Source organism: Lactuca virosa, chromosome 9 (genome assembly GCF_052849685.1).
Source record: "Lactuca virosa cultivar CGN04683 chromosome 9, Lactuca_virosa_CGN04683_v6, whole genome shotgun sequence".
In the NCBI taxonomy this organism is placed as follows: domain Eukaryota; kingdom Viridiplantae; phylum Streptophyta; class Magnoliopsida; order Asterales; family Asteraceae; genus Lactuca; species Lactuca virosa.
Genome location: NC_136434.1, coordinates 219,641,831 through 219,655,096, shown reverse-complemented (window position 1 = coordinate 219,655,096; position 13,266 = coordinate 219,641,831).

The window sequence follows — 13,266 nt, the reverse complement described above, 5'->3', positions numbered from 1 at the left end:
TGAAATTGATCAGATAGCTTCACAGGTATGCCGATTCCGACCATGGTATGCAAATCTCACATCAAACCGACATGATTTCAAGCTTTAATCAATGAAAAACTAACTGTCGGCGTTTACGGCCAAGGCAGTTAACGGCCATGGCAGTTTACGGCCAAGGCTGTTCACGGCCAAGGTTGTTCACGACCAAGGCTGTTCACGCCCAAGGCAGTTTACGGTCAAGGTTGTTTACGGCCGTGAACTCCCTTTGGTTAATGAATTTGATTTTTCTTCGCATGTCTCATTTATAAGCCAAATTTAAACTGCAAATATGAGTGAAACATAAATTTTAAATGTTTATATATTATGTTTTCTCATTTGGTTCGCTTGAGTGCAGATTGAAATGGCAGAGCTCAAGTTTGCTGACAGTCACAACTTGGCTATCATCCTAGCTGATCCTCCGACTACTCACGGAGAATTCAAATCCATGATTCATGGACTGCGACAGTGTTGTCTTTCTAATGCTTTGACTGTCAATCCAGATATCTATCAAGGATTAATTAAGGAATTCTGGAAGTCATCATCAGTAAAGAAAGGAAATGATGGAGTTGTTTCTGTTGAAGCAACAGTCAAAAGCTGCAAAATTACCATCAATGAACAAGTCATCAGATGAACTCTCAAAATTAACGACCAATCAACATTCTCCACTGAGCTCGAGATTTCCCAAATTGAAGAATTTCTTGTCAAGATGGGATATGAAGGTGTCTTCCCTCCAACCATGAAGAAGCTGCTGCCACCGTTTTGGAGATTCTTAGTGATGAAACAATGAATCGAGTATAAAATGAATCAGAGTTAAAATTAAAGTAAGAATGCGAGATTGAACAACGGATGTAAATATGATCTTGTTTCAGATCTATTACGCTTTCGAATGTTTACAGTGTATAAAGACAGGTCTGTAAAAACTCTTATCTAACTCTAGTAAATATCCCTATTTATAGGAATCAGAAAGCGTACAAAAAATATACTAAAGCATAGACACTTAAGCTTCGTATAAAAGCGCCTTAGTAAAATAGATTACAAAACATACGAAGAGTACAAAACACACTTCGACTAATTACAACAAATTTGACCCTTACAATCTCCCCCTTTGTAATCATAGTCGAACATCTTAATTTGTAAGAAGCTGGATGGAATACAGCATCACTCTTCGAATTTCCGTGTTCCAGGATATTATCTTCTTTAGCTCTTTCTTATCTCCTTCATTGTTCTTCTTACAATGATTCATACGAACAATTAAGTTCGTATATTGAGACGTTGCATATCTCTCCACTTCGCATGCCTGGAACAAAAAATGTTTTGCTTTTCCAGCCTTGTCCTTTCCTGCGAAGACTAACCCAAAAGGCTTTAAGCAGATTTCCCCATCCGCATATTTTTTCAAATCAGCTTGAGTCTTCGTAGGTGCCATTGGAGCTTTTATTTTCATACCTTTAGCTGTAGCTAACTCCACATCAGTTAAAGCCAAGCAGTCATAATAATTTTTGATGAAAATCTTGATGTGAGCAACCCCAAGCTTAAATTCATCAGGTTCAGTGTTTTGAAGTTATGAAAAAGATTTGTCTTTCAGAATCAATGCAACTTGTATAAGATCATACAAGTTCATTAATGGAAAATCTGCAATAGTGAAATCACAAATATTTCCATTTGCCCTGGCCACCACGTATTTGATATTTTGGACTATGTTTTCGAACACCACATCCTTCTTCATACTGATAACTTTCTTGATCTTCACCAACGACCAAACTTCCTCAGGGGCTTTCGCAAGAACAACATGAAATCTAATCTTCATGTGAGTACCATGATCCTACACTTTGAAATTTCCGTCTGCTTTGAATTGTGGCATGATGAACATCATCTCATTCACTGGAAAGTCAAGCTGACTTGTATTAGTATTCGTAACCATGTAACTCTGCTTTGGTTTCTTCTCAAACGAATACATATGATTATATGCAACCTTGGCTTCAATTGTTTCGTAATTGTAGTGTTTGGACGGATCACCTTTGTCCATACCCTTAGGATCACTAGCACATTGAGTCATTATGCTTTGTATCAACCTTAGCCTTTCAATTTCAGCTTCTGCTTCAGCTTTCTTTTCTTCTTTCGACTTTTCCACAACTTTAGTTTTCCCTTTATCTTTCAAATCTGAATCATCTATTACCTCTTTTGTTTTCGAATCACTCCCACTAGTATCAGCAGATTTACCTATCACAATTCCTTTTGAAATTGGTCTTGTAATTGGCATAGTTGTTACAACTGTTGAAGTAACCGGCCCAACAGATGCTACGATTGGCTTCGTTGTTGGGATCTTCGAAGAAAACACCTTTCCCACAACCTTCGCATCTTCATCACCAGCCTTCGTATCTTCAACTTTTATTTCTCCCCCTTGCATCCCTATGAAAATAGGTGGGGCATCTGTTGGTGGTAGAAGGCTTGATATACGAGAAAGAGGGGCCAGTTGCTTGTGTAGAATAGCTTCAAATTATGTGAACTTCTGGGATAAGATATATGGAGTAATCAGAGAAGACGAAACTGGCTTGACAGAGAGATCTTTTAACTCCTTCAACAACGTAATCACTTCCATAAAGTTTTTACTTTCCATTGAAGAAAGTTAAGTAAGTTGAGGACTCAAACTTTCGTACAACTTGACAAATTTCGTGACAGCATCACAAATAATGTCAATCTTCTGATTCAGGGACACATAATCCTGTTGGACACTAGCAATCTCTTTTTGCATATCTTCTCGAAGTTCATGAATTTGCAAATTAACATCCTCTCTGACTTTCTTAACTTCCTGAACAAAGAGAACATGTCTTTCCTTTACAACTGTCTTCAATTCTTTCAAGTCTCCTACAAACTTCGAATTTTGAAAATTTATTCGTAGCTCATTGTTTTGATCAATATGATCAACCTTCTCCAAAATTCTCGACTCCGAGTCTCTAACCATCCCAGAGACTTTACTATCTACCTTGGCTTCGAACATTTTCAACATCGTATCAACTTCCAAACTCGAAACCGACGAACCACCCCCCAGATCAGCTTGAGATTGAATTATGGAATTCAACTTCGTATTCAAAATTTTAAACTGCCTCATCGTCATTAGCATATGATCTGGAAAATCTTCTTCTTCGTCATCAAATTCTAATTCATCAAATGTGCCTCCAAAACCCTCGTTGTCAATTTCGGTTTCCATAAGAATGGTTTCTTGAACAGGCGAATGAATTTTGGGTGAATCAGTGGATTGAGAAGAAAAAATGGAAGTAAAGGGTTGATTGATAATATTTTCGAATGTAGGTGAATCAGTGGTTGAAGTAATTGGAATGATTTGTGGAGGTAAAGAAACAATATTTTCGAAGGCAATATAAGCAGGATGACCTTGATCTTCTTTCTTCGAATCTCCTTCACCCATAGTGACATTTGCATTCGTATCAGATACGTTTACAGTGATGCCTGAAGTTCGTACCTCCTCAAGAACTGATTTGGCAACCGAGACTTCGGGTGGTATAACTATTGTCTGCTCAGGAGTTGAACTTTCTTTGTTAAGAGTTGCTTCTGGTGTTTCAGGAATTCGTTCATCTTCATCTTCTGTGGACTCAGTGGAGATCACAAGCTTTCTTGTCTTCTTCTTCTTCTTCTGTGAAAGATGTTTGGCCATATCTTCAGCCCTTCGTTTCTTTGACGACGGAGAAACAAGTGCTGGCATTTCACGAATTAAGACACCTTGATGAGTAACCTGAGGCTTTCGTACCACGTTAGGTGTTAGAGACATGCGTATATGCTTAGACTTCGTTTTGATTCTTCGAAAAACACCGGTCTTCGAAGGAATAACCACTTTCTCTTGAGTATCTTCAACAACAGGCTCAATCGATTTAGTCTCAGTAACAGACACTTCGTGTACCACTGGCTCTTCAACTGTAATTGACTTCTTCTTTGAAGATTTCGTAGATTTCAATTCCTTGACTTTCTTTTCAGAAGAACCAGGTTCATTCTTCTTCGAACCCTTGGATTTCTTCTCTTCTCTTGGAAATAATTTCCCAGTTTCAACATTAGAATCAATGTTTTTCAAATAAGCCACCAAGACTGAATTCGTAGGATCAACTCGTTTTAGCATAGCATCAGGAATACGAGCCACAAAGGGAAACTACTCAGCATTATCTGTGACATCCTTCGGATAGTGGTATGTCTGAAAAATAGCTTTTTCTTCATCATTGGGTACCAAAATCCCCTCCTTTTTGTAGAAATATTGTAGAATCAAGCTCCAGTACCTCACACACGAAATACCATGAAGAGCATTCGTGTTTTATACACTCTTTTGGAATTCCTTCCATAACTGTGTAGAATAATCCACTTGAAGATCATAGTATAGCCCAGCAACCATGGCATATACCTCCATTCGTCCTTTATCGAGACCAACAGTTCTACTAGTTAAACACCTCAGAAAAATACCAAATAAAAAATTCCAGATACTAGGAAGACCAGATTTCTTGAAATCACTGATCTTGGATAGTTGAGTTTGATAACCCATCTCATTGAACATATGTACAATTTGAGGGAATGAGAAATCAACATACGGTGGTGAATTTGGAATTTCAAGAATTTGGCAAATGAGTTTCTTGGACAATCTGACCTTTTTGTCATTCACCAAATGGAAACTAATGGCATCAAAAGCTTTGGAGTATGTAGCTGTTGATCCTGCTTGAGAAAGCCATGACACCGGAACTGAAAACGAACTGAACATTACCTTTGACAGAACAGAACTCTTCAAAGCAACAACTAACATCTTCAATTCTTCAGGGTATTGAGAAACATCGGGCTCCACTTGATAGTTAGTTCCTTGAATCTTCATAATCGGTAATGAAGTCACATCATCAGTGGCTTGTGAAGGGTCAGTATCGACATGAGCAGAAGTCGCCATTGTTAGGGTTTGAAAGCTTTGAAGATCAAAGAGAATTTGGGAATTTTTCCTCTGAACGCGTAAACTGATAATAGACCTTTGAATCCCCTTTTATATGTAACCCTAGAGTTTGAATTTGAAGTGGGATGTGCATTTAATGACATCCAACATGGCACCTTGAAAGTCGTACCACTACTCCGTAAAAGTAGCCATGTGTCAAAAAGTAACTGTCACTTCTCCTTGAAACCCGGACAGAATACCATACGTCATTGAAAAACAGCCTGTATTGTTTGCCCCAAGAGAATTGTAACCGTCAGAACCCTTCGGATGGAAGTAAGGCTCTTTCACTTTTGGGATGAAAAGCGAAGTCATATGCCAGAAGTTTGAAATCATCAGCCTGAGTTAGTATTACTCAGAACCTCAAGGATTTCGTGAGTGCGGTGTTCCAAAGAATTTAGACGAGAAGCAATAATAAGAAAAATTTTGGATACTGTGATGTCAAAATATCAATTTGACACGAAGGCAGATAAAACCCCGGCCAAAGTTTGCTTCTTTAATCATCAAGAGAGATGATCAACAGCTTGTGTATGTTCCCGTGAAATACAATCGATTACTTGTAGAGAAGTATCGAAGGGCTTCTTTTATAAGGCTTCATGGGTAGCTATAAAAATTTCGTTACATATCAACCTAAACATAAGGTGATAAATTGTAACAGAAATTACTTTTTTGACCAATGTAGTCAGTGACAAGTTTGCTTTGAAAATTTTTAAGTGACTTTGGATTTCGAATGAAACTCACACGGAAATCATATTCAAAAAAAAAAATGTGCTGGATCTTGTTGGGTAACAAACATCATGGGTTTCGAATGTTTGATCAAGACCACTCATACGAAATGAATATGATTTGGAGTTTCGAATTTGGGTACTGAAACAAATGTTTCGTGAAAATCTGGAACATAGTTCCCCATCAATTCCTTAAAAGTTTAGAAAATTGGGTTTCACTTTCATCACGGTCTCTGTAACGCCCGGGTTTCAGGGCTAAGCATTTTAGACGATGTAATAGTCTAGGTCAACTATTGTAACTCTTTCTGAAGTAATAAAGATGAATTATTTGAGTATTATGTGAATTATGCGCATTTATATGCTTATCACTTATTTATAAATTTAAAATAAATAAAGGATAAAAATAAGCATCAAAATTAAAGTGTGAGATAAGCCCTATATCTTTACATAAAGTTTCAGTGGTCGAAACAAGGATTTCGGGGATATAAAGAACGCCGAAATCCGAGTTGTAACGAAGAAGTTATGACCCGTCGAAGTTTCGCGACGAAACCGGCACGACACCGGAAAGCGTAAATAGTGAATTTACGATAGAAGACTTTTTGGCCTTAGAAATCTAAACGAAAGTCGTAGAAAATGTTAAACCGAGAAAATCCATGAAAAGAACGCCCAAATCTGACTTCGTATGAGGAAGTTATGAATTTTCTAAGATTGGGTTTAGCAGTGCTTGGCCCGAAACTCGAATTTTAGTTCGAGCAGTTTTTGGCCTACGCGACCTAAATGAGAGTTGAAGATCACATTAATAGGAACTCAACGGTAAAAAGACAGACGAAGACGGAGTCCGTATGAAGGAGTTACGAATTCTTCGCGGTTATTTAACAATCTAATCTCCTCGTACTGTTAAATTTAAGATTGGTCGAGAATTAGCCGACGAAGTCAAAATGGAAGTTGTAGATCTTATTTTTACCTACGCGTGGATATAAAGAACGTCGAAAACGAAGCTCGTATGCGAAAGTTATGAATTTTTGAAAATTGGCTGATTTCCACCCTGTATGCGATGCCACGTGTCAGCACCAGGCTGTGACTTGGAGCCCAAGCTCACTCACGACGTGAACATCAAGATATTCATAACGTGAGATCCATTTCAGCCTCCTATAAATAGAGGTTCGGGGGTAGAGCATTCTTCACACCTCTCAAGCTTTCCTTCTCTCTCTAGAGTCTCTCTCTAAGCCTCCTAACCCCTTCCTAAGCCTAGGTAAACCCCCTAGCACCCGAAGGAAGCCCCGAGGCTCCCGGAGTCCTGAGAAAAAGGGTCTTTCGGCTCGGAAACGCTGCTCCAAGCGAAGCCCGGTTTTCTATAAAACCCGATGTAAGTGAGCTACGGCTACGCTATTTTTAATATAGCTTTTATTTAATTATAGTAACATTATTAGGAACTTAAAATAATTATTTGGGCTATTATTATGAGTTATATAGAGTGTTATTTAACACTTATATAATAGCAATAATAGCTAGACTATTAATTAGTCGCGGTTAACGTTAGACTAAACCCTAGTGGTATTGATACTAGGTTTTGTCAAAGGAAAATTGTTTTGGGATAACGAAGTGCTGACCGAGTACCGAGTCACCACCTAATCAAGTTAGTGCATAGTCACTTTCATCTTACACATAGATATGAAGTATTTAATATAAATTACGTGCTATGTGTGCATATTGTCTGAATACTTGCTGTCTATGCTGATGAAAGATTTTTATACATGTTTTAAATGATTTAAACTGTATATGTATTTTATATCTACAAAAATGTTGGGGTAAAACATGGGTAGATGTAATAAGACGATGTCTGATAAATTGATGAGAGGCCTCGATGTTGTTGGTGATCCAGTCATTTAGCGGAGTATAGATGACGACCACAGACTCTTCTAGACAGTCCAGTGGAACGCTAGCAGGCTCGCAACCTGTAGGTGTTTTTGAACGATGTGTTCACCGGTGTACTCCATCCCCCTCATGGTTGCCTTTAGGACATTTATTGCTGAGGAACCCCCTTAGCAGTAGTGTCCATCCCGATGATGATCCTTAGGCTAGGTCCCTTATGATAGGTATTTTAGGGACGTAATGTGAGGATAACGTGAACGGGTAATGGGGTTATTGTTGGTTGATGAAATTAATAAATTTATTTATTGTGGGTTGAAAAGCCTATGTGCTCACCAGGCTCCCAAGCCTGACCCACTCAGTTTCATGTATTACAGTTAGTGGCGTCCGAGCATAGATGTGATGTTTTAGATGAGGGATTACGGATATAGGCCTGTAGATATGAAATAATGTAGTAAGGCTTATATTGTACTGTTTATGCTTTTGATCTGTATCGAACATGACATCCCGAGTCTTTTAATGAAATACATTTCTTTGGAAATGCTTTTGATAAATATTTATCATATTTTGTTTTGGGCAAATTCCGCAACACTTTTATTTAAAATGTTACTCTGATTTTCAAACAAGCATAAACAAAATCGGTCTTTTCTGGCCGTGAAAATGGGGATGTCACAGTTAGTATTAGAGCATTAGTTTAAGCGAACTAGGAATTTGTAGGATTTCTAGACTTAAAATTAGAATGATAAGCGATGATTGTGAGATGTGAGCACTAGCTTATTTTAGGAATTATGCCTAAAATGCTTTTATGTGCTAAATGCTTTGTGCCTGGTATGCTGTTATTTGTTCGGATCTATGGTCTGTTGCCGACCGGATCTGGAAACCTTATGTGTTTAGGATTCTAAACATACGACTACGATATTAGAACTAACATGTAAACGTTTCGGAGAGATAATGATGATTTAAACGTCTATCCTAAATAAAGATCTAAATTCACCTTATTCGGTGTATAGATCAAGATGGCAAGAACCTGCAGTGGAGCTGGGAATGCAAATGGGAATAGGGATCAACCCCAGTGATTCAGCAAATACCTATTGTAGTAGAAGTTGCACCCGAGCCAATCACCATGGCTGGAGTACAAGCCATGATTCGGGCGATGTTAGCGGAACAAAGGGAAGAAATGAGGCAGATGTTGAATAGGGATGAACCTACCATACCCGTTGAGCAACCCGAGCTGAGTCCCGAGCAATCGGAGGAAGGGAATTATAGCCGCCATGTGAGTCAAGTCGGGGCTCAAGGAGAACGAAGGAATGACCCGGAGAAGGGAAACGACAAGGATTGGCGGATGTATAAGAATTTCTTGGGTGCAAAGCCACCAAGTCTTTCAGGAAGCCCAAAGCCTGTTGAGATTATGGACTGGATCTCCGAAATGGAGATGGTGTTCGAGAGCTGCAGTTGTAGCGAGAAACAGAAGACCGTCTTCGTAGTAAGACAACTGAAAACTGGAATCTTGAGCTGGTGGAAGTTACTGGCAGATACAATGCCGCGAGGAGAAGCCCTAAAGATGTCATGGGAAGAGTTCTTGGAACAACTGAAGGCGCATTACTATTCAGAAATAGATCTGATTGATCTAAACAATGAGTTCCAAAACCTGAAGAATGGGAGGATGAGCGTTGACGACTACGCTAATGCATTCACTGAGAAGATGAAGTTATTTCCATACCTAGTGCCAACCGAACTCTCCAAAATTAAGAGGTTCGCAAATGGACTGCCAGCCGACTTTAGCCCAATAGTCAAGATGCCAACCACTCTGAAATCAATTGTTCGAGCAGCTAAGAATGTGGAAACCCAACAGAAGGAAAGGGGTCTGGAGAGGGCCGAGGTTGGTGAGAAAAGGAAATTTGACGGATCCTCGAGGTCCGGTAAGAAGAGTAAATTCTCGAAGTCTGGTTCGAGAGGAGGAGGAGCCGAAGCAAAATGGTGCGACAAGTGCAAGAAGAAGCACCAGGGGAAATGTAACGGAGGAGTCCCTTGTTTCAAATGTGGAAAGCCTGGGCACTAAGCCAACGAATGCACGTTCACTAAGAAGGTCTGTTATGAGTGCAAAGAGGAGGGGCACATTTCGAGAGACTGCCCGAAGAAGAAGGAGGCAGGAAGACCCAACATTCCACCGAAGCCGAAGGCAAGAGCCTTCCAGATGACGCTCGAGGCTGCAAAGGAGGCAGCAGACGTCGCTTCAGGTACCTTTCTTGTAAATGGTTTGCCTGCCAATATACTGTTTGATTCCGGAGCCAACTACTCCTTTGTATCGCATAAATTTGGTGGGAAATTAGCATTGCCTATAGAAAAACTTGATAATGCCCTGATTGTAGAAGTTGCCAGTGGCAAGTTGGTAGCTGTTAGTAATCGTATTAATAACATCGTCATCGACCTAAATGGAAACGAATTCCATGAAGAGTTGTTGCCCATAGAGTTGAACGGTTTCGACATCGTTTTGGGAATGGATTGGCTCAGTGCCAATGATGCCAAGATACTATGCCGAAAAAAGATAGTAAGAGTAAACCCACCCGGAAAAGAGTCATTTATGGTGTACGGGGACAAACGCAGAGTGAATTCTGGAATCATCTCCCTGATGAAAGCCAGAAAATGTTTATCCAAAGGATGTGCATCATATTTGGCATTTGTGATCGATGCTAAGAAGGAAAAGAAGGAGGTGCAGAATATACCGGTCGTATGTGATTATCCAGAAGTCTTTCCCGAAGATCTTCCTGGATTACCACCTGATAGACAAGTGGAGTTTCGCATAGACTTGTTACTAGGAACGACACTGATAGCAAAATCACCGTACCGATTAGCACCGACGGATATGAAGGAGCTTATGACGCAACTTCAGGAGTTGTTGGACAACGGTTTCATTCGACCTAGTTCATCACCCTGGGGAGCTCCGGTGCTATTCGTGAAGAAGAAAGACGGAAGCATGAGAATGTGTATAGACTACCGAGAGCTGAACAAGGCAATGGTGAAGAACAAGTATCCATTGCCAAGGATTGATGACCTATTCGATCAACTGCAAGGTTCGAGCTATTTCTCAAAGATTGATCTTAGGTCAGGATATCATCAGCTGAAGGTGAGAGATCAGGATATCGAGAAGACTGCGTTCAGAACGAGATATGGACACTACGAGTTCTTGGTTATGTCGTTTGGACTAACCAATGCTCCAGCAGCATTCATGGATTTGATGAACAGGGTTTGTAAACCATTCCTCGATAAATCCGTGATAGTGTTCATAGATGACATTCTCATCTACTCGAAAAGCCAGGAGGAGCATGGCCAGCATCTACGAGAAGTGTTGGAAGTCTTGAAGAAGGAGAAATTGTATGCAAAGTTCTCTAAGTGTGATTTTTGGATCCGAGAAGTCCAATCGTGGGTCATGTGGTTAACCAGGAGGGGATAATGGTTGACTCAGCAAAGATCGAAGCTGTGATGAAGTGGGAACGACCAAAAAGTCCCACGGAGATTCGAAGCTTTCTAGGATTAGCCGGATACTACCGACGATTTATCCAAGGATTTTCTTCGATAGCTGCTCCATTGACAGCTTTGACCCACAAAGGAGCTACTTATACATGGAGCGAGAAGCACGGAGAAGCATTCGAGAAGCTAAAGAAGAAGTTATGTGAAGCACCGATTCTTTCTCTACCCGATGGAGTTGAAGACTTCGCGGTCTATAGTAACGCATCTGTAGTCGGGTTGGGTTGTGTTCTGACCCAAAGAGAAAAGGTTATAGCATACGGATCTCGACAGTTGAAGGAGCACGAAAAGAACTACCCCACTCACGATTTGGAGTTGGCAGCGGTAGTTTTTGCTCTAAAGATATGGAGGCATTACCTCTATGGAACGAAGTGCAAACTTTTCACTGATCATAAGAGTCTCCAGTATCTCTTTAATCAGAAGGAATTGAACATGAGACAAAGACGTTGGCTAGAGTTACTCAAGGACTACGACTGTGAGGTACTTTACCACCCAGGTAAAGCAAACGTTGTCGCTGATGCTCTCAGTCGAAAAGTCAACCTTGAAAGGAAAAGGCTAAGAGCATTGAGAATTGAAGTCGTCTCAACGATTGTGGAAAGTATCAAGAAAGCTCAAGAAGAAGCTACAGAAAAGGATGACCGAAAAGAAGAACGTTTGGGAAAAACGTTGGTGTTCGGTACAAACCGTCAAGGACTGAAGGTATTCCAAGATCGGATTTGGGTACCTAAGACAGGAGGAGTAAGAGAACTTCTGATGGAAGAAGCTCACAAAACCATGTACTCGATTCATCCCTGTAGCACTAAAATGTATAGGGACCTAAAACCCTACTACTGGTGGCCGACGATGAAGCTCGATTTTGCAAAGTATGTGGCCGGGTGTGTAACTTGTGCAAGACTTAAAGCACAACATCAGAAACCGTATGGGAATTTAGAACCTTTACCTGTACCCATGGGTAAATGGGAAGACATCACCATGGATTTTGTGACTAAACTGCCCAGGACAAAGAACGGATACGACATGATTTGGGTGGTTGTGGATCGTTTCACCAAGGGTGCACACTTCATAGCAGCCAACGAAAAGTGGTCTATGGATAAGCTTGCAAATGCTTACGTGAAGGAAGTGGTAAGACTTCACGGTGTTCCGCTAATGATTGTATCAGATCGTGATATTCGTTTTACGTCGAGGTTTTGGAGAAGTCTACAAGAGGAATTAGGTACGAAATTGTGTTTGAGTACAGCTTACCATCCGCAGACTGATGGTCAGAGCGAAAGAACGATTCAAACACTGGAAGATATGCTGAGAGCATGTACCCTGGAGTTCCATGGTAACTTGGATGAACACTTACCTTTGGTAGATTTTTCCTACAACAACAGTTTCCACTCGAGCATCAAGATGGCACCCTATCAAGCTTTGTATGGACAAAAGTGTTGTATGCCTTCTTGTTGGATTGAGGCTGGAGAAAAGCAGTTTATGGGCCCCGAGATAGTCCATGAGACTACTGAGAAGCTGAAGGTGATTACGGAAATAATGTTAGCAGCTCAGGATCTTCAGAAGAGCTATGCTGACAAGCAAAGACGACCGATGACTTTTGAAGTTGGGGATTCGGTTTTGCTTAAGGTCTCACCGTGGAAGGGACTTATAAGATTCGGGAAGCGAGGAAAGTTGAGTCCAAGGTTTATTGGACCGTTCAAATTTCTTCAGAAGATTGGGAACCAAGCTTACAAGCTCGAATTACCCGAAGAACTAGATGGTATTCATGTTGGATTAATTTCTAAGTCCATAACTATAATTGGTAAGACTTGACCCGACCCGGCATGGTCCATTTGGGTTGCATGGCATCGGGACAATTAGATAGACAAGATGAGGAAAAAGGATACTAGTGATTTATATTAATATATTATAAGTTCTAATATATTAATATATAATCATATTATTTAATTTGTATTGATCAAGAATTAATTTATAATTAATTAAGTGATCAAAAGGAACTAATTAAATATGGACTCTAAGATATATGTGTGTGATGGGCCAAGTTCATTTAGGTTGGGCTAAGCTTTCATGGATAGTCCATGGAGTGTTTAACCCATGGATCATATGAAATGAAAGGTCATGGGTATTAGGGTTTAACCCTAATCTCCACACTATATAAAGATGTCATTGGTTGGT